General features: G+C 42.9%; 1 long non-coding RNA gene across 1 annotated transcript in view; it reads right to left on the bottom strand.

Moving 5' to 3' along the window:
- LOC148775999 (uncharacterized) overlaps window positions 1-22,765 on the bottom strand; it is a 149,118-nt gene that overhangs the window by 89,870 nt on the left and 36,483 nt on the right. Inside the window, exon 2 of the long non-coding RNA XR_016038830.1 lies at window positions 6,517-6,627. This is a non-coding gene — a long non-coding RNA (uncharacterized LOC148775999). The remainder of the gene's footprint in view (window positions 1-6,516; window positions 6,628-22,765) is intronic.

The raw sequence follows: 22,765 nt of genomic DNA, 5'->3' as shown, positions 1-22,765 counted from the left end.
CACCCAAAACCCAGAACACAAAAAGCAATTCACATGGCCCATCGTGTTTTGTGTTCCACAGAGTGTCTCCTTTAAAACACAACTCACTAAAGGCCCATTTCACAAAACTGGGCTCTTACAAAATGGAAAAAATAAAGAAGGGAAAAAGGCATCCGTTCTCAATTTTTACATTCTTGAGTCATTTACTGATGGACCTTTGAATAAGTTGGTTCCATAGCTGACAAAATTGAATCAATCTTCAATCCACCTTCACCCCAATCTCATCCTTCCTGCTTTGAGACAGCAGGGGGAAGAAAACCCACAGATGGTGGAGGTGCCTGGAAGAACTGGAAGTAACAACTCTGCCTTTCCTCAATATGGCCTTGCAGCAGCTCCACAAGGCTCGCTCCAGCTCTGCTAGAAACCCAGGCCCTTACCACCATTTCAGATGCCACCCCAGTCAGTCTATGACTTTTGACATGTGTATTCATTTACCCTAAACTAAATGTGAGCTGAGAGATGAAATTCAGAATAAATGAAATCAATCACCACTGGGACTATCATTAACCATAAATTCCTTAGAACAATAAAATCACATTACACTGACCAAGTTAGTACAGTTTACAGAGTGCTTTTAAGGCAACCTCATGCTTGATCCTCATGGGCATTCTATGAGGCAGGCAGGGCAAACTTACTACTCAGGTGTTCCAGGTGAGAAACATAAAACACAGGGAAGAGTGTTAACACCCCAGGATATCAGAACTCACAAGGGAAAGAGACGAACTCAGCCCAGGGCTTCTGTTTTCCTGCTCCCAACTATTTTCACCACATTTTAAACAGACGCCCCTCCCAGAGTCACTATCTCTACCTTCTAATTGTCTAACTCGGTAGTGTCCCAAAAGGGGCATTTATTTGGGAACAGGGCACCCAGTTTGCCTGGAGTCTCAGTGTTAAAAGCAGGACTGTCCTGAACAAACCAGGATAGTTGGTTGTCACCACAGGCAGGACCTCCAGCCCAAGTGGGGCTCACAATAGCCACACATACCCCCCCAATCAGCAGATGCCATTCTCAGACCAAGTATGCTTCTTCCCGGGGACACCTCTAGCACATGCTTCCAGAGGATGGAGAAATCCAAACGGCCTGGGCTTTTGATGAGACATGCAGGAATCTTTCAGCAGCCTTTTCCTCTGAAAGCACCAGTGCCAGACTATTCACAGAGCAGTGACTCGGCTCCTCAGAGTGTGTCCATCACAAATAACTCTGAACCCATTTTTTCTGGGCTGTCAGATAACTTCCCTCCCACCTGGTTAGACTGAAGCCCTGGGACAATGTACAACCACTGGGCAGATTGAGTAGAAAGTGAAAAAATAAAAAATAATAAGAGATATGTTTGTGACTCTTCCCCACAATGACCCTGAGCATCTGGTAACTGAGTTACTCTACCAAACAGAGGACTGATGCTAACATTTTTGTGTAACATCTGTACTCAAAACAGAACAAGCCCTCTATGCTTTAGGCTCTTGATGCTAAAGCTAGCCTGATGTCAAGCCAAGTGTGACAATGGGTATCAAAATCCCTTAAAAATGCTTCAAAGAATTTTAGCTTAAGAAAACAATCAGGGACACATAAATTAATATGCATATTATTAAGATCATCAGAGCAGGAAAGTCCTCTTGCCATGCTACATTTGCTGCTGAGGGTTCAAGAAGGTCAGAGTATGTTTGGAGTACCAATAGAGCTGGCTGCAAGAGAACCTGAGCTGTGTTTTCTGTTGGGGATCAGAAATAGCCAGTAACTGGGAGATTGGGATTGACACATTTACACTATTGATACTATTTTCAATATAGATAACTAATGAGAACATATTGTATAGAGAAGGGAAGTCTATTCAGTGCTCTGTGCTGACCTAAATGGGAAGGAAATTAAAAAACACAAGGATTATGTACATGTATATGAATATGGATATGCATATGTATATGTGTATGTATATGTATGTGTATATTGTACTGCAAAGAGATCCAACCAGTCCATTCTAAAGGAGATCAATCCTGGGTGTTCATTGGAAGGACTGATGCTAAAGCTGAAATCCAATACTTTGGCCACCTCATGCGACGAGTTGACTCACTGGAAAAGACTCTGATGCTGGGAAAGGTTGGGGGCTGGAGGACAAGGGGACGACAGAGAATGAGATGGCTGGATGGCATCACTGACTCTGTGGACATGAGTTTGAGTGAACTCCGGGAGTTAGTGATGGACAGGGAGGCCTGGGGTGCTGTGATTCATGGGGTTGCAGAGAGTCGGACACGACTGAGCAACTGAACTGAACTGAACTGATGCATATGTACTGTGGACTTCCCTGGTGGCTCAGTGGTAAAGAACTCGCCTGCCAATGCAGGAGATATAGGTTCAATCCCTGGGTTGGGAAAATTCCCTGGAGAAGAAAATGGCAACCCACTCCAGTATTCTTGCCTGGAAAATCCCATAAACAGAGGAGCATGCAGGGCTACAGTCCATGAAGTCACAAAGATTCAGACACAAACTAGCAACTGAGCACAAATACATATGTGTATATCTATATGTATAACTGATTCACTTTGCTTCACAGCAGAAACTAACACAACACTGTAAAGAAACCATATGCCAGTAAAAATTAATAAAAGAAAGAAAGAAAGCGAAGCTTATATGGGACACTGGTCGAGTGGTACAGAAGTCCAGAATAAGTGAAATGAGAGAGGTGAGTGAGAGGCTGAAAAGCATTCTTGGAAGCAGGTCAGCCAGCAGGAAGAAACCAGGCAGGTCAAGGTTCAGTTCAGTTCAGTTCATTCACTCAGTCGTGTCCGACTCTTTGCGACACCATGAATCACAGCACGCCAGGCCTCCCTGTCCATCACCAACTCCCGGAGTACACTCAAACTCATGTCCACAGAGTCGGTGATGCCATCCAGCCATCTCATTCTCTGTCGTCCCCGTCTCCTCCTACCCCCAATCCCTCCTAGCATCAGACTCTTTTCCAGTGAGTCAACTCATTGTATGAGGTGGCCAAAGTATTGGAGTTTCAGCTTTAGCATCAGTCCTTCCAATGAACACCCAGGATTGATCTCCTTTAGAATGGACTGGTTGGATATCCTTGCAATCCAAGGGACTCTCAAGAGTCTTCTCCAACACCACAGTTCAAAAGCATCAATTCTTCGGCAATCAGCTCTCTTCACAGTCCAACTCTCACATCCATACATGACCACGGGAAAAACCATAGCCTTGACTAGGTGGACCTTGGTTGTAAAGTAATGTCTCTGCTTTTTAATGTGCTATCTAGGTTGGTCATAACTTTCCTTCCAAGGAGTAAGCATCTTTTAATTTCCTGGCTGCAATCAGCATCTGCAGTGATTTTGGAGACCAAAAAAATAAAGTCTGACACTGTTTCCACTGTTTCCCCATCTATTTCCCATGAAGTGATGGGACCAGATGCCATGATCTTTGTTTTCTGAATGTTGAGCTTCAAGCCAACCTTTTCACTCTCCTCTTTCACTTTCATCAAGAGGCTTTTTACTTCCTCTTCAGTTTCTGCCATAAGGGTGGTGTCATCTGCATATCTGAGGTTATTGATATTTCTCCCAGCAATCTTGATTCCAGCTTGTGCTTCTTCCAGCCCAGCGTTCCTCATGATGTACTCTGCATGTAAGTTAAATAAGCAGGGTGACAATATACAACCTTGATGTACTCCTTTTCCTATTTGGAACCAGTCTGTTGCTCCATGTCCAGTTCTAACTGTTGCTTCCTGGCCTGCATACAGGTTTCTCAAGAGGCAGGTCAGGTGGTCTGGGATTCCCATCTCTTTCAGAATGTTCCACAGTTTATTGTGATCCACACAGTCAAAGGCTTTGGCATAGTCAATGAAGCAGAAATAGATGTTTTTCTGGAACTCTCTTGCTTTCTCCATGATCCAGTGGATGTTGGCAATTTGATCTCTGGTGCCTCTACCTTTTCTAAAACCTGCTTGAACATCTGGGAGTTCACGGTTCACATATTGCTGAAGCCTGGCTTGGAGCATTTTGAGCATGACTTTACTAGCGTGTGAGATGAGTGCAATTGTACGGTAATTTGAGCATTCTTTGGCATTCCCTTTCTTTGGGATTGGAATGAAGACTGACCTTTTCCAGTCCTGTGGCCACTGCTGAGTTTTCCAAATTTGCTAGCATATTGAGTGCAGCACTTTCACAGCATCATCTTTCAGGATTTGAAATAGCTCAATTGGAATTCCATCACCTCCACTAGCTTTGTTCGTAGTGATGCTCTCTCAGGCCCACTTGACTTCACATTCCAAGATGTCTCGCTCCAGGCGAGTGATCACGCCATCGTGATTATCTTCGTCGTGAAGATCTTTTTTGTATAGTTCTTCTGTGTATTCTTGCCACCTCTTCTTAATATCTTCTGCTTCTGTTAGGTCCATACCATTTCTGTCCTTTATCGAGCCCATCTTTGCATGAAATGTTCCCTTGATATCTCTAATTTTCTTGAAAAGATCTCTTGTTGTTCCTATTCTGTTGTTTTCCTCTATTTCTTTGCATTGATCGCTGAGGAAGTCTTTCTTGTCTCTCCTTGCTATTCTTTGGAACTCTGCATTCAGATGCTTATATCTTTCCTTTTCTCCTTTGCTTTACACTTCTCTTCTTTTCACAGCTATTTGTAAGGCCTCCTCAGACAGCCATTTCGCTCTTTTGCATTTCTTTTCCATGGGGATGGTCTTGGTCCCTGTCTCCTGTACAATGTCACGAACCTCCGTCCAGAGTTCATCAGGCACTCTATCAATCAGATCTAGTCCCTTAAATCTATTTCTCACTTCCACTGTATAATCATAAGGGATTTGATTTAGGTCATATCTGAATGGTCTAGTGGTTTTCCCTACTTTCTTCAATTTCAGTCTGAATTTGGCAATAAGGAGTTCATGATCTGAGCCACAGTCAGCTCCTGGTCTTGTTTTTGCTAACTGTATAGGTCAAGGTTAGCTGAGGAATAAAGGCTTGCACTTTCAAGGGATATAGAGATGCTAGGCACAATGAAAGTTATTACCTTTCATCTATCCCCACCCAGTTATAGAGGCATATTTGAGACCCAGGAAGAGGCCAGGCTAGAAGGCAAAACTGAGTAATTTCACTAAACTCTGCAATACTCTGGGGCCCAGGGAACACCACCCTGGAAACCTCTGGGAAGAAGGCAAGTCACGTGGATGAAAGAGTTGTCCTTCCTATTCAATCACAAGACCCTGCACAGCTCTGTCACCACAAGGGCCATGGGAGTCACTGGCCAAGAAATACTCTGCCTGGAGCAGCAGGAGAGGCTGAAGTTGTGCCTAAGCCATGTAGAGGGGCCACCCTAAGTTCCAAGGCAACTTGACAACAGAAAAGACTGAGCATAGCCAATCAGCTTCCAGGGATGCAGGGAACATCCTGGGGACCTTGAGGGGTGTGGCTGGAATCACAAAATTGGGATTAAACATCATCATTCATGATACAGCATAGCAAATATCCAACATAAAATGTGGGTTATAGAAAGGAGAACATGGTTATCTGAAGAAATGTTATGTAGGCATTAAAAGTGGTACTCAAGTACAGTATGTAATTATAGAAAACTAGTCTGATATATTACATTTATAAAAAATTTAATGTATATATGTGCATGCTATATGTATATACACATACACACATGTATATTAATACAGTACACACAGAAATTCATACAGATGTCTCAGGCCTTACCAGACAAATAAAAGCAATCATCATTACCATAATCATCGTCAAACTTATCTCTCTAACTCCCCTTTTAGAGTCTAATTTCCTTGGGGAAAGAAATCTTTATCTGTCTTATTCACCTTGATACCTTAGCACTTAAAAGAATATCTGGCTTATAGCATCACTTGGTAAATATTTATCAGGTAATTGATGGCTGTCACAACACAGATTCTTATCAGGATAATTCCTAGAAATTAGGCCCTTTCAAAATATTCCTCCATAATTTTAGAAAATTTTCAAAGGCTTGTCTTATGTATCCCACCATCAGCATCTCAAAGCATTCAGCATGCTGGTCCCCTTGTCAATGTCCTCTGACCACGAAACTTCAGCTGTCACCATTGCTTTCGGTCAAAACCTCATCACCTATGCCCTGGATTGACTTCCAATTGTTAAACAGCCAAACTACTGCCAGGTTTAAGTCAGAGGTTGAAAAAATATCCTCCTCTACAATTCTGGACCTTACTTTGTCACTAGGACCCAGAGGAACTCTGTTTGACCCAGAGATTGACTGTCTCTCTTGACTTCTGTGATTTTCTGATTTGGGGCCCTTATTCTAACCATACATGTTCAAATCCAATAAAAGACTTAGGTAAGGATAAAATAATATATTGCTCATCCCAGCTTTTCTGTTCTCCTCATTGGTCCAAACTCCCCCCATCTCTACCATGATAAAACAAACTCCCCTTGCATTATAATGTGCAAATAGACTCTAAGGAAAGAGAGAGATGGGGCCACATTTTTAGCACTTACTGCATCTGGTCCTCAGTTCGGCCAGTCCAACAAAACTCACGGTGGAATGGAGAGTTAGGGACAGCAGAGTTCTGAGGGCTCATAAACAATAGTCCTCTTTTCCTGTTCAACCTAAAAGACAAAGGCAAATGAAGACTCAACTCTCACTTTTCTTGATGCAAGGCTGAGCAAAAGCTAATTCTCATATATTGTGGTTTACATCTGCTGGTAAACAAATTTCCTAATCCTGGACTAACGCATGATTTAACCACCTGGCCTCCCCAGGGAGCTCCCATAGACTTACCCTGAGCTTGCAGCATGACTGAGAGCAAGTGGGACCACATATTCCTGGCAGGGGCACACTCCAACGGAAGGAGGAGCTGGGCACGTCATACCTAATTCCTCTCCCAAATTCACCAGTCCCAAGACATCCCCTCCCCCTAGGAGTCAGCTGGGAATAAGAATGAAAGCCTGGGGTGTTATAGCCAGAGGTGGGGGCAGCGTGGGGAGGTGTTCCTCCCCATGCAAAGCAATGCCAATAATAGGAAATAAATTTCCCCCAACAACAGAAAGGTAGAGCTATAGGAAATGTAAATACTCTAGGTCAACTGTTTTGATTCCTAGGTCATGAAATTATGGGTGATTTTTAGTTTCCTCCGTGAATGCATTCTGTACGTGTGTGTGTATGAAAATGTGTGTGCATATACATTTTCTATACATATGCAATTTTGTTTGAAAAATTAGAAAAGAAAAATAAAATAAAATTGGAAAAGAAAAGGAATTATTCGAGGTTATAGTTCAAACAAAATGAAGGAACGAAAAAGAAAGAAAATCTCACTTCCAGACAGTAACTGAGATGACCGTGAGTTTTTCTTTCTCTTTTCTTGATTTTATTTGAAATATGACCTTGAATAATTAATTCAGTTACTGTCTAGAAGAAACTTGCACCTTGACAACTGATGACATTGCATCTGCGTTGGTGGCCCACTCATATCATGGAAATGAACTTTAAGCCTCATGTGCAGGGAAGAAAGACTGTTCCGAAAATTGCAGGCTAAAGACTAGACATCCAGCAAAAATATGTTCACTGGTGCTCTCCAAAGACATGAAGAGGGCCCACTGATCTCCTTTAACCAGTTATCGAAGATTCCAAGAAAAAAAGACTATAAACCCCTAGATAGATGCTCTTTGGGTATGAGGATGTGAGGTTGTTGGTGCAGAGGGGCAGAAGGAACCTGAAACAGTGGAATCACAGAAGCTCTGAGCTGGGAGAATCCTTGGGGAAGGGAGAGAACTTGGTGTTCAGCCATCTAAATTCACTGTTGAAGAAAGAGCAAATGGATACGATGAGTCTTCCACAATTCTTTAGGAGCATCAAGGAATCTTCCACTTTTCTCCCCTCTTTTTGCAGTGAGAAATGATAAATGTCAGGTGGCCAGGAGTAGAAGAATTGACATGGTAAGAATCAAATTGTAGGAAAGTTGTCTGGTCTTAAGAGCACTCCTCTTCATAAAAGCAACCAGGTGGTCAATGCAGTTTGCAGGACCCACACAAGAGAGCTGAGGAACAATGAGTTATAGCCTGTTCCCAAAGTGTGGTCAGTGGGCTCTACCTCCATGGGATAGAAACAGGTCTGATGTGGGAGAAGAGGAGGGAAGAGTGGCTGAGAAAGATGGGGTTGAACAACATTTTAGATGATTTCTGATTGCTAATGTGTTTGTGAATTTGTATCCCAAATAGTTTCAACCAATGAAACTTTCCATACCTTGTAGGACTAATGTTGGATAGATATAATTTGGATAATGTTAGGATAGAGGGTCACGGCCGTAGGCAAAACCCTTAATTTATTTGCAGCAGAGGTGCAGCCTAAGTTGTCCATGGCTGTTGCACTCAGTCCTGTACCCTGAGTATTTCTTAAGTTAGTTAGAAATTCTACTCAGGAATGTTCCTGAACAGTAATCTGCTATTTGAGAACCACATGTCTGTTTATTTTCATGTTGCTAATTTTCTTGCTTCATCATCTGTGATTCAAAAATTCTTTTTCTGCACTGTAAGAGTTAATGAAATATCTTCTTTAAAACTCCAGCCTTATTTTGATCACAAGCTTCTCTTTTGATGGACTATGGCATGGTGCCAAATAAAGCCAGGAAGAAAATCAGTAATGCCTGATAGAGGAGCCTAGACAGGAAACAAATCAAACCACCTCAATTTGAATAGTATCTGGTCAATCACTTCTAAATGACAGCACTGCAAGAAAGTAGAGCTATTGATTTTGGGGCTGCTTTCATATTAAAAAAAAAAGTTCCTTTGTCAAATTGGAGTTTCAAAAGGCATCTGTCACTGGGATAAAGCAGGTGCCTTTAGATATCACTTGGAAGAGAAGTAGGTGGCAGGGCTTCCCCATTGGCACAGTGGTAAAGAATCCACCTGCAATGCAGGAGCCTCTGAAGACACAGGTTTGATCCTTAAGTTGGGAAGATCCCCTGGAGCAGGGCATGGCAACCCACTCCAGTATTCTTGCCTGAAGAATTTCATGGACAGAGGAGCCTGGCAGGTTATAGGCCACGGACTTGGAAAAAGTGGGACACAACTAAAGCAACTTACCATGCATGCACTCAGGTGGCAAACTAAAGATTGTATATAAATATACAATCTTGTATGTGAGTCTCGCTATAAGTAGGCTATTTTCTTAGCAGTTCCCAAATGTATAATAAATAAATAAACTAAAACTTGATCTAAATTATTGTCAGGATCTGCAGAGCCAGTAGCTAAATCTAGATACCAATAAAAGTCAAGGCCAAAGAAATAATTGTTGCTGTTGTTTAGTCGCTTAGTCATGTCCAACTCTTTGTGACCCCATGGACTATAGCCCTCCAGGCTCCTCTGTCTATGGGATTTCCCAGGCAAGAATCCTGGAGTGGGTTGCCATTTCCTACTCCAGGGGATCTTCCCAACCCAGGGATCAAACCCGAGGCTCCTGCTGCATCTCCTGCGTCATAGGCAGATTCTTTACCACTGAACCACCAAGGAAGCCAAAGAAATAATATATACACAAACTTGGTCAAGAGAGTAAAGAATGAGTGTCACTGAACCCGTGAATGACAAAATACTTTTCTTTGTTTCAAACCTACCTCTAGGTACGGGAATATTCATGATGAATGTGACTAAAAATGTACACAGAGCTGTCTTGCTGAAGTTCTTAAGCCATCCAAACCATCAGATGCATGTCACTTCTAGTGAAGGCAACTGAAAATTTAGAATATGCAGCCTTTGATATGAGATTCTTTTCTTTCTGCAAGAAAATACCACAGTGCCCACCCCTAGACTAAAAAGTCAGTTAGTGGTCCTACAGAGAGAAACCAAGGCCAGTGACTTCAGTAGCCACAAAGAGGTGTAATTATTGATTGTTTGTGTACAATTTAGATTAAACTCTGGCACATCCACAGTCAGGAGAACAAGTAGCAAACTATTTTAACATATGCCTCTCCATCACACTCGTTTTTAAAATTTTTTGTCTTGTGTTCCTTAAGTAACACATCGTGCCATTCTCATGGTCATCAGGAAGAGAAAATCGGTCCTCGTGGTCTTCAAGCCCTCTGTTTCATAAACAGGAGCCTGTCTTAGCAAGTGCTTTCTCAAGACGACATCATCAAAGAAATATTTATCCTTGAAAATAGAAACATCAATAGAACATAATTAATTAATTTCTTAATTTTTGTCTCCCCTGCTGTGAAAATTAATCTGCATTTGCATTTTAGAAAGAGCTGTGATTTTGCCTGGGGCAGGGGCAGAGTCTGCACTGCATAGAGAAGTAGAAGTGGTGGTCTATAGAAATTATAGGCTGCAAAAGGAGCTATAAGGGAGGAGAGCTGGGAAGAGGAAACAAAACAAGGTGGGACTGGGCCTCTGGGAGGAAGGGCAAGGCTAAATCCAGCTAAGTTTCCCCATTCTTCTACATCCACTTCCCCATTCAGGCTACATTCATGGGTTCTAGGTATTTCCTGAATTTCAAGCTCTGGTCCTTTCCCGAATTCATAGAAAAAAAAGATTTTTTTTCTTTTAATTTACTAGGAAGTAACAATACTACTTCATAGTAGGTATTTCATATAAGATAAGATATACATGTAGAACTGAGAGTCAGACACACACAGGAAAACAGAAGGACAAAGAGAGAGGAAGCAGTGTGAGAAAACCTGCCCACAGGCAAAACCTTCTAAAAAAAAAAATCAAGGGCAACTAAGACATACATATGGCTAACAGGCACACGAAAAAATATTGTGTGTGAGCATGCTCAGTTTTGACTCTTTGCAACCCGGTGGACAGTATTCCACATGGGTAATTATTACAGAAATGAAAATCAAAACAACAATGAGGTACCCCCTCACACCAGTCAGAATAGCCATTATCAAAAAATCTACAAACAGTAAACGCTGGAGAGGGTGTGGCGAAAAGGGAACCCTGTTACCCTATTGGTGGGAATGTAAGTTGATACAATCATTATGGAGAACAGTATGGATATTCCTTAAGAAAGTAAAAAATAGACTTACTACATGATCCTGCAATCCCACTCTGGAGAATAGATCTGGAAAAAGATGAAAATTCTAATTCCAAAAGATAGACGCACCACAATGCTTATATTAGCACTATTCAAAATAGCTAAGAAAGAGTAGTAACCTAAGTGTCACTGCGGAGAAGGCAAGGCACCCCACTCCAGTACTCTTGCCTGGAAAATCCCATGGACGGAGGAGCCTGGTAGGCTGCAGTCCATGGGGTCGCTAAGAGTCAGACGACTGAGCGACTTCACTTTCACTTTTCACTTTCATGCATTGGAGAAGGAAATGGCAACCCACTCCAGTGTTCTTGCCTGGAGAATCCCAGGGACGGGGGAGCCCGGTAGGCTGCCCTCTCTGGGGTCGCACAGAGTCGGACACGACTGAAGCGACTTAGCAGCAGCAGCAGCAAATGTCACTGCAGAAGCTGATTGCAACCATGAAATTAAAAGAGGCTTACTCCTTGGAAGGAAAGTTATGACCAACCTAGATAGCATATTAAGAAGCAGAGACATTACTTTGCCAACCAAGGTCCATCTAGTCAAGGCTATGGTTTTTCCAGTGGTCATGTATGGATGTGAGAGTTGGACTGTGAAGAAAGCTGATCGCTGAAGAATTGATGCTTTTGAACTGTGGTGCTGAAGAAGACTCTTGAGAGTCCCTTGGACTGCAAGGAGATCAAACTAGTCAATCCAGAAGCAAATCAGTCCTGAATATTCATTGGAAGGACTGATGCTAAAGCTGAAGCTCTAGTACTTTGGCCACCTCATGCGAAGAGTAGACTCACTGGAAAAGACTCTGATGCTGGGAGGGATTGGGGGTGGGAGAAGAAGGGGACGACAGAGAATGAGATGGCTGGATGGCATCACCGACTCAAAGGAGGTGAGTTGAGTGAACTCCGGGAGTTGGTGTTGGACAGGGAGGCCTGGCGTGCCGTGATTCATGGGGTCGCAAAGAGTCGGACACGACTGAGCGACTGAACTGAACTGAAGTGTCCATCAACAGAGGAGTGAATAAACAAGATGTGGCATGTGTGTATACACCCACAATGGAATATTACTCAGCTGTATAAAGGAATGAAATAGTGTCATTTGCAGTAGCATTGATGGACCTAGAGACTATCACACTAAGTGAAGTAAGTCAGACAGAGAAAGACAAACACTATACAATATTACTTAGTGTGGAATCTAAAATAATAATAATATAAATCAGTTTATTTACAAAACGGAAATAGACTCACAGATATAGAAAACAAACCTAAGGTTGCTGCTGCTGCTGCTGCTAAGTCACTTCAGTCATGTCCGACTCTGTGAGACCCCATAGACAGCAGCCCACCAGGCTCCCCCATCCCCGGGATTCTCCAGGCAAGAACACTGGAGTGGGTTGCCATTTCCTTCTCCAATGCAGGAATGTGAAAGTGAAGTTGCTCAGTCGTGTCCAACTCTTAGAGACCCCATGGACTGTAGCCTACCAGGCTCCTCCTAACATGGGGTTTTCCAGGCAAGAGTACTTATCACAGGGGAAAAGGGAAGAGAGGGACAGATTAGGAGTATAGGATTAACAGATACATGCCACTGTATATAAATAGATGAACAACGAGGATTTACTGTATAGCACAGAGAACAATATCCAATATCTTATAATAACCTATAAAGGAAAAGAATCTGAAGCTGTACACCAGAAACTAACAGGATAGTGTTAATCAAATACAGTTAAATTTTGTAAAATGTTTTAAAAACAATTTCCTCAAGGGCAACATGCTATGTTCCCTGTGAATAAAGGCAGTTTCACTTTCCCTAAAATGAAAAAAAAAAAAAATCAGGGGTACAGGAAGGAAATGAACCTCCACAGCTGTGATGGGCAGAGGAGTGTTGGAGATCCAGCTGGATGGGCTGAGGAGGAGGAACTTCCCACAAGTCGCTGAGATCTCGAACTAGGGCACTGAGACTGCGGAGAGCAGACCAGGCTTTGGCCATGATGACTCAGGGTCCCGGAGCAAAGCTGGGGAAATGGCACCCAGCCATGGACTGTTCTATGGGGAAACTGGTGGCCCCACCTGGGGGTGACTCATGCAGACACTTGATATGTTCACCTGTCCTGAGGAATGTGAAAAGGGCCAGGGTTTAACAACAAAACACAAGCCCCACAAGCATAATGAGACTAAAATTAGGGCATGGGAAAGAGAGCAGAAAAAGCAGGGAATAAGCCTGATGGGAACAAACAGACCATTTACAGAGAATGGACCCAAGTGTTCTCATGTATGGGCATCCTGGACATTTGAAGTCAGTTAATCACTTCTGACTCATTAGAAAAGACCCTGATGCTGGGAAAGATTGAAGGCAGGAGGAGAGAAGGGGATGACAGAGGACAATATAGTTGGATGACATCAGCGACTTAATGAAAGTGAGTTTGAGCAAGTTCCAGGAGATGGTGAAGGACATTGAAGCCTGACTGCAGTCCATGGGGTCACAAAGAGTCGGACACACCTGAGCGACTGAACAACAAATCATTCCTGCAATTTCTGATCTTGCGGACTTCTCCAAAGGAAGACAGGACCTGCCCTCATCTTAAGGGTAATAATCTCCTTTGCTTGGCATTTTATTTGCTGTGATCTGATGATATGATATGTGATATGATATAAGTCTGTGCCTCCATCAAACTGCATCATTAAAATTATGTAAGACTTTGGGGTAGAAGGACAAGTCAAAAGCCACAATTGCTGTATTTACACAACACAGATACATTTCAAAAGAAAATATAAGCAATGCCCTTGCATTTTGCAAAAGCAATCCCATCGAAACATAAAGAAGTTTACACAGTCTTTATCATGCTGCAAGATGTTTTCATTTTGTTTGGTCCATGTCCCAAAGTGCATTTTGTTTTCAACTTCTGCTCATTCTCTTTTGTTTGTGAAGGGCTGTGTCAGGCTGAGTCTCCTTTTCCTCAAACATCCTAGTTCCAAATGAATTATTGATTTGAGAAAAAGGAATGCTATCATCTGGGTGCCTGGCAGTCTTCCTTGGTTCCAGTTGAGTGCTTACCATCAGTTCTTCCTAACCTTTTTCGGAAAAGCAAACATATTAAGTTAAAGGAAGGAGGGAGCAGAGTGTGGAATGGTGGGTTTGGAAGGGAAATGGTGAAGATACAGAGCTGATGGCATCCTATCAAGGCGGTGATATAAGAGGAATTGACTGTGTCAGTCAGAGAGATCCGCTAGAATCAGGGGCTTCCATAGGTGATGGATGGTAAAATATTGATAGCACCAGAGGTTCTGAAACATGAAAGTCAAAAAGGGCTAGAAGAGTAATCAAAAGAACAGCACTTGACTGTAAACTTGACTGTGGCTCTGAGCCTAAATAGAAAATCATGCCAAGAGTTTGGATAGTTTGTGTAAGATATTTGCAGAAAAAAAAAGTAATATATGTTTATGAGCTGGATAAAGTTGGATAAATCTGAGATGCTCCTAGACTGAGTCACACACCCGGGCAAAGATGACTAGAATTGACCACAGGAAAGAAACAGGAAGTAGTCTGGAAGAAATCGGAGACTGAGGAATTTTTCCTTGTGTAGAGCAAGGACACCCAAGGAAACAGATATTTTGCAATAAAGGGGAAGTCCAGAGATGAAATGAAATATTCACAAATCCTGAAATTATTCCAACAACCCTGAGAAGCCCTTATCAGCATGGTACTTCTTACCTTAGCAGACCAGGCAGCAGTTTTCCATTTGAGATGATGCACTGCTGCTGCTGCTGCTGCTAAGTCACTTCAGTCATGTCTGACTCTGTGTGACCCCACAGACAGCAGCCCACCAGGCTCCCTGTCCCTGGGATTCTCCAGGCAAGAACACTGGAGTGGGTTGCCATTTCCTTCTCCAATGCATGAGAGTGAAAAGTGAAGTCGCTCAGTCGAGTCCGACTCTTCGCAACCCCATGGACTGCGCCTACCAGGCTTCTCCGCCCATGGGATTTTCCAGGCAAGAGTACTGGAGTGGGGTGCCATCACCTTCTCCAGAGATGGTGTACAGGGAAGGGAAAAGAAAAATAGCAGCCACTGGGGATCTGTGCAAGGAGTCATCCTGGTCATTTTGATTCTAGAAGTACAGTGGCTGATTGTCCCAATAATACCAAAGAAAATAGTTTGGCTGCTTCCTTTCCAAAGATCAGGGGAACTCCCCAGTAAGCAGTCAGGCCATTACAAGTGATATGTCAATTATCGTGATGTTGAAGACTCAAATTTCAGCAATGATCTCCAAGATCATATAGCCAAAGATGCCAGTGATCCAGAACCATCAGTAAAAGCAACATAAGAAGTTTTTGTTGGTAAAGCTTCACAGGAAAAGCTGTAAAGTTTCTAAATCCACTGGGCCTGGAAAGGGCCAAGCCAGGAAAGCCACATTAGGGAGACAAAGGTAGGAGGTAGACTCCAATGTGGTCCTATAAATTAATCCTAGACAGAGTATTAACCTCATGTATTTCTGAGACCTCTTCAGCTTCCAAAAAAATGCTTTTGTAAGCATTATCCCATATAATTTCTGAACTCAGAGGTCTTGTCTTCAAGATCAGGCCCCACCAGTTCTTAGCCATGGTGATCTTGGTCCAGTCACCTCTATTAATTAGTGTTCTTATCTGCAAAACAGGGATAATAAAGCTATTGACTTCCAACATTAATATAAGGATTAAGTGAGATAATATGCAGATGATACCTGAAAAAAAAATAGTAAGTACTCAATATATTTGACCTACTTTTTAAAGTTATTATTAAACCTCACACTAACACTATGAGATGGCAGGGCAGGTATTACCATCCTCACGTTACAGTGAGGAAACGTAAGTGCAGAAAATTACTTGCCTAACCTTATAACCATGTAGCCCCTCAAAGCAAGAGACTAGGAAGTATGTTGCACAATCAAGAGTGCTCAGGGCTTCCTTGGTGGTTCAGTGGTAAAGAATCCACCTACCAATGCAGGAGACACAGGTTCTATCCGTGATCCTGGAAGATTCCACATGCCTTGGAGCAACTAGGCCCATGTGCCACACTACTGAGCCTGTGCTCTAGAGCCCAGGAGCCACAACCCCTGAAGCCTGAATGCCCTGGAGCCGATGCTCCACAATGAGAGAAGCCACCACAATGAGAAGCCCACACACCACAGCTAGAGAGTAGTCCATATTCTCCTCAACTAGAGAAAAGCCCGCACAGCAACGAAGACTCAGCACAGGCAAAAATAAATAAAATAAATTTTTTAAAAATTGTATAAAAGTAAGAGTGCTCAGACAGTGGCTCCTGGCAACGTGTATCCATGTGTTTTCCTTCCCGAGGCAGCTGGGGACGGGTCAGAGGAGAAAGTGAGTTTCAGATTTTTAAACCAAAGGAAAATTTGACAGGAAATCATCCAGCATTTTCTTTGCCTCTCAGATTCAGGACCATTCTGATTCCCACTGAGGAAGTTTTAAGTTACAGAATCAGGAGGATCTCAGGAGATAGTCAGGTGCCAAAAGGAAAGGGGAGGATGGTACCCATGGGAGGAAGATGTGCCACAATCGAAGCCTGCACACCCTTGATCACACATGTGGTGCTGATGAGGACTTCTTGCCACGAGCCAGCAGGGCCAAGTGCATGTGGCTGAGTTTGATCCCATCTCTCAGTTCATACTGTAAAACACTGGGGCTTTCTGGAATCCCTGTGGACTGACTCATTGTGGAGAGAGCTGAGTACTCCTTAAAGCTGCCAAAACTTCTTTAAAAATATATTTCTTATTACCCTTGTAAAGAAAATGTGTTAATAGATCACAGTTATCTTGGTTTCCTAAGCAGAGTACATCAAATACAACTCAACCTCTCCTTGACAACTCAAAGACATCACCATGAAAATGAAGTCGTGTCCAACTCTTAGCAACCCTATGGACTGCAGCCTGCCAGGCTCCTCCATCCATGGGATTTTCCAGGCAAGAATATTGGAGTGGGTTCCCATTTCCTTCTCCAGGGGTTCTTCCTGACCCTAGGATCAAACCTGGGCCTCCCGCATTTCAGGCAGACTCTTTACCTCAACATCCATCATTATCCCAGGTTGTATATAGTCATCCTCTTGGGATATTTTGAAGTGTAGTAGAAAGGGGTTTCCACCAAGCTAAATAATTCCAGATTACTGTACTTTCTTGGTAATTCTCCATGCTTCTTTTAATATTATTTTTGCCTTGTCTCTTAGCACCATCTTTTCCTTTGCCTGCCTTTATCTGTCTCTTGTCCTCTCCAAACCCCTTTAACTTGCCTTTTCTCATCTACTAAGACAGCCAAGCTCTATAAAATAGGTTGTAAAGTAAGCACAAATAACACCTTTAAAGTGTAAATTTTATGATATGTGAATTATATCTCAATAAAGCTATTTTTAAAGTGAATTGCGGACTGTAAAATCTTAACAAAGGGTGAGATATCACATCATTCTGTTTATATTGATAATAAACCATTTCACTCTTTTATTTAAACATTAAAAAAAGTACAAATAGGCTCCAAGTGAGGATTTAGAATTTTTCCATAAGTAATATGTCTGAGTGTTAAGGATTGGTCCTTCAGACATCTGTTTTTGTTTACTTGACTTTGGGGCATAGTTCTTAGTCCTGTAAGTAAAGCTTATTTAGAGAGATGTAGTATGATTCTGGATTTTTTATTATTATTACAGTCTTTCCTCTTTTCCCTTGTTCATTAATTTGGCATTTTTAATAGAATGGCCTACTATGTGCTAGGCCCTAGAAATGAAGATAAATCTCTAAGTGACTCAGATTTTCTTAGTGTGGACTTTAGGTATAAATCTGTAGGAAGTATCAGTTTTGATATCTTTGATTTGCAATCTCATAACATCTCCTTGACTCTCAAATCCATTCAGCCCCCAGGAAAGCATCATAACTACCACCTGGGAAGCCAGCCCACTGCTGGAAATCTGGTCCTGAGTGGGTGTCCCAGATCTGAGGAGAATGCTAAGGAAGTGAATAAGAACTAGTTTCTTTCTTTCTTTGGGAGATGAGAACTTTTAACACTCCCTTAACACATTTCACATTTACAGTACAGTATTTCTGTTTGCTTGTTTTACAGTTTACACTATTTATGTATTTGTTTTTAATGGAAGGATAATTGCTTTAGAATATTGTGTTGATTTCTGCCATACACCCACATGAATCAGCCAAAGGTATACATATGTCCCCTGCCTCTTGAGCCTCCCTCCCTCCTCCCACCCACCCCACCCCTCTAGGTAGTCACAGGGCCCTGGGTTTGAGTCTGCATCATACAGAAAATTCTCACTGCCTGTCTAGTGTACATATGGTAATGTGTATGTTTCCATGCTGCTTTCTCAATTTGTCCCACCCTCTCCTTCCCCCACTGTGTTCACAAGTCTAGAGAACTACTTTCCACTGTTGCTTTCTCTAATATTTTTCCAGCGAGCAGCACCTAGAACTCTGTTACTCAAAGTATTGTATCAGTTCAGCAGCATCAGCGTCACCTGGTAGCGTGTAAGAAATACAGAATCTTCAACTCCACCCAAGACCTATTAAATTAGAATCAGCCCTTTGAAACGATGCTCAAGTGATTCATATGCTCATTAAAGTTGGAAGAGCACTGAGCTAGGAAATACTGTTCAGGAGCAAGCCTGAAACACCTGGCACTTTACCCTCTGCAGTAACCACATTTTTCAGAGCTCCGAATGTCAATGCCAAACGTGAGAGGCCACCACTTGACACAGGGGCACATCCCATCAGCCAGAAGGCAGAGATGGTCTGGTTGATGCCGAGCAGATGTTCAGCATATTTCTTGAGCAGTCAGAGACCACTTCTGTTCTCTTCACCATGCCTGTCAGGTTCAATAACTCTTTTCCAGTGACTCATCTCTCCATACATATGTGTTGTAATTTTCTTTAAAGACCAGCTTGTCAGCAGCATTCAAAGTTGGGTGTCTTTCCTTTGTTGCAAAACTTCATCCATATTCCTGGAAACACCCCCCAGCTCACATTCAACTCTAGTCTTCCTGACACGGTTTCATTCATCCACTCATTCACTTGCAAAGCACTTGCTAAGCGGACTGTGTGCCAGGCACTGCCAGCATCTTCTGCATTTTCTATTCAGTGACCACCATGTAAACCACTTCGTTTCCACATCTTATGTAAGACTGGGAATATATTTTTAAACTGTGAAATATGACTTCGATCCTTAATTAACTAGTACTTGAACTGAGTAGGCAAGCTTAATAATTTTGAAGTTTATGGAGAACAAATTTTCAAGAACACAAATGGATGCTGTGTGCTGTGCACTGGCTGTGCTTCAGTCAGAAGACCTGCGACCAGGTTCTGGTTCCTCCATTAACCTACTTCAGAGTCTTCAGCAAGTTTTCCTGTCCCTCTTCTTTTCCGTTTTCTCAACTACTAAAAAAGTGTTGAATCATCTGATCTAATAAGAATTCCCACTTGTATTCAATACCCAGATGCCCAAGGATGGACCCTAAACTACATACATGAACTCTGATTGAATTCAAGGTAAGAAAGCCTGGGGTCAACAGGAGGTGACATGTTGTCATGATTAAGAGCTCTGACTTTGAACATCCCTGGTGGTCCAGTGCTTAAGAATCCATCTGCTAATTCAGGGGACACAGGTTCGATCCCTGGCCCGGGAAGATTCCATATGCCCTTGGTGGAGCTAACCCCAGGTGCCACAGCTACTGAGCCCATGCCCTAGAGCCTGTGCGCCACAAAAGATAAGCCATCACAACGAGAAGCCCATGCACCACAACTCGGGAGTAGCCCCAGCACACCATGAAGACCCAGCACAGACAAATAAAATAATTTAAATTATTTTTTAAAGTTCTGTCTTTGATATTAGACAGATCCAAGTTCAAATCCTTGACATGGGATAAGCTTAATACCCTTGAGGCCCTTCACAAGTCACTCAATCTCTTTGATCCTCAGTTTTCTCCTTTGTAAAGTGGGGGTAATACTACTACTCACCTCATAGGATTACCATGAGAATTAAATGGATTAATTCATGGAAACCCCTAGCACAGAGCCTGGTGTAAAGGATGGGCTAAGAGATGATAAGGGTCATGCTGATGGTGATGATGGTGGTATTTTGAGGTTGTTTTGAAGCAGCCGGCCTTTTCAGTAAGAGTAAACATCAACACCAAGTTGGAAGAACTGACAGGAAATATGGGATACACTAGAAGGAAACTGACCAGCTAGCAGCATAGAAGGTAAAGGAAAGAATGATAAGAGGTAGGGAAGATGGGAATACTGGGTTAAGTTGATGGACCACTTTGTTGACCGGAATGGACAGGGAAGACTTGGTTTGATAGAAACAGCTGGATATGATGCTTAAGTACAGTGACTCTGGCATCTCTGTCCGGACAAGAAGTTGAGAGACTGAAGAAAAGGAAATCAGCCTTGTGCCTACTGGGTAGTCACTCCTGGATTTAATGCTGAGAGCTGGACAACAGGGCAAAAATTCAGGAAGGAAAAGCCATCCTCCTCTGGAGCTCGCCAAGTGTCTCTTCAAAGAGTCTCCCCAAGAAATTCCTTTCCATTTCCCACACACACATGTTTAGCATTTCTTCCCACCCCAATGAACACTGGAGGAAACACAGGACCATGCCCATGTGTGTGAAGGTATGCAAGAAACTGAGCTCACATCCTGTCTGTGAGTTCTGAGTCAGAGAATCCCGTAAGAGGATATTGAGGGTTACTAAGCAGGCCATGTCACTTTCAGCCTGGATGTAGTCAGAGATCTAGCTGGATAAGAACAGGAACCAAGCCCTCCAGGCATGGCACAGTCTTGGCAGCACCATGTGGTTGCTATTACTGAGTCTAAACAGTGAGCCGAGCGCTTGTATAGGCTGTGTCCATCCTCATCTCCTTTAGAGTCTTCACTCCAGGGCTGTCCAGGAAGAACAGAGACTGCCTGTCCCAGCCTTGGGAGGCAAATCCTGTTCCCTAGAAACACCCTAGAGGTGGAATTAGGAAATAACTTGGCCTAATTACAGATCAAACTGACCCGAACTTAGCTCCTGGGGCTATCACTGGTTGTCCCTTGGCATGCTTCACTTGGGTTTGGTGCGTTCTAGAGTATAGGCTCTTCTCCACAGCTTCCTGGATGACAAACACCACCCTGTACTAGAAACAAAGAAACCACCATGGCATATACAGAGCTGTGCCTGGAAAGGTAGGACACCAGAGGGAAGATAGTTAATACCACCACCCCCAACAAAGGACCACACTTCACAGCCACCACTAGAGTCAAGCTGGACTTCAATGTCCACAATCCTAATAGTCTTTTTCCAGAAGGGGAAAAAAAGAGTGATGGGAGGTAGAAGCAAGTTCTGAAAGCAACACATGTGGCCTTATACCGAAGGCCATAACCAGGTGAAGAATTGAGGCATTTACTCAAGTAAAGAACGGAGTGGTTTCTTTGAGGCCATCACAGGAAGAGCCTCCTTAATCTTTTTCTTAAGTCTCGTATTCAGCAAGCAATGACTGAGTGCTGGCTGTATCAGCCTTAGTCCCAGATGCTTTGATGAATTCCTTAAAGTTCCTGATAATCTACAGAGTAGATGTGGCATAGGGAGAAAGAGAAGACTTCTCCGAGGCGATGACATTTGCATGGGATCAGGAATGACGAGCAGAGTGTCCCGGCCAGAGGAGTAGTTCAGGTGGAGGAAACTGCAACTGGAAAGACCTAACTGGAGATAGCCCATTGCTGGGGTAGCAGGGGAAGGAGGTGCCCTCCTGCAGTGCAGCAAATACAATGTTCCTAGTGAGCAGAGTTCCATCCTTCCAAATCTTAGCTCAGTCTCCCCTTCTTCCACCCTAAAGTTCTTGAAGGTATCTTCCACAATCGAGAGTGACTGGTTATCCTTGAAGTGAGCATCTCTTTGTTATTAAAAGGATTGCCCTCTCTGTTCTTTGCTGGTCCCACCCCTCCCTAGATCACAGCCCTAATACTAGCAGTAACAGCACTAAAACTTCAGCACTATCAGAGAAACTGAGATCTTACTTTCTAAATGGAAACTTAGGATCAGTGGTCGAATTCAGTAATACACAAAACAACGTGGCCAGAGCCTAAAGGTCCACAGTGATGCCAGAGGGGCTGCCTCAAGAAGCACGGTGAAGGCCATGAGGACTTTACCAGGAGCAGCTCTATTCCTATCCCTCTTCTGAATTGTGCTTCTGTGTAAGAATCTCCAAAACAAGGAAGGGGCTGAGAAACTGCTAACGCGTATAGGTTGAATGCACACTACACGGTGGTAACACTTGCTGTGCTGGGAGGTATGGTTCCCCAAATGGGTAAGACCCAGATCTTGCCCTCGAAACACACAAAAACAAAAAGGCAAACAACAAATGTTTACAGTCTCTAGGGAGGCAGCTACACAAAAACAAGAACACAGATCCTAAGCCAGGCTATGTAAATGCTAAGACGTGTGGCCATGGACAAGTTACCTAACTCTCTGTGCCTCTGCTTTTTCACCTGTAAAATAGGTGCAATAACTGTATCTCCCTTGTTGGGCAGTAAATACGAACAAAGTAAGCAAATATATCTCAGGCACTAGAATGCCTTAGAAAAGAGTGTGATATGTGTGAACAATAATTAGGTGAGTGCATTCATGAGCCAAATGCTAAAGGTTGAAGAGGCACTCAGAAGAAGGAGTAATTGATTCTATTGCAGGAGTCAGTTAAGACCTAAGGAAGGTGATT

The sequence above is a fragment of the Moschus berezovskii genome, chromosome 12 (genome assembly GCF_049115385.1).
Source record: "Moschus berezovskii isolate FMDL1 chromosome 12, NW_MosBer_1.0, whole genome shotgun sequence".
NCBI lineage: Eukaryota > Metazoa > Chordata > Mammalia > Artiodactyla > Moschidae > Moschus > Moschus berezovskii.
The sequence above is the reverse complement of the archived record's forward strand: the minus strand, read 5'-3'. Positions and strand labels throughout refer to the sequence as shown.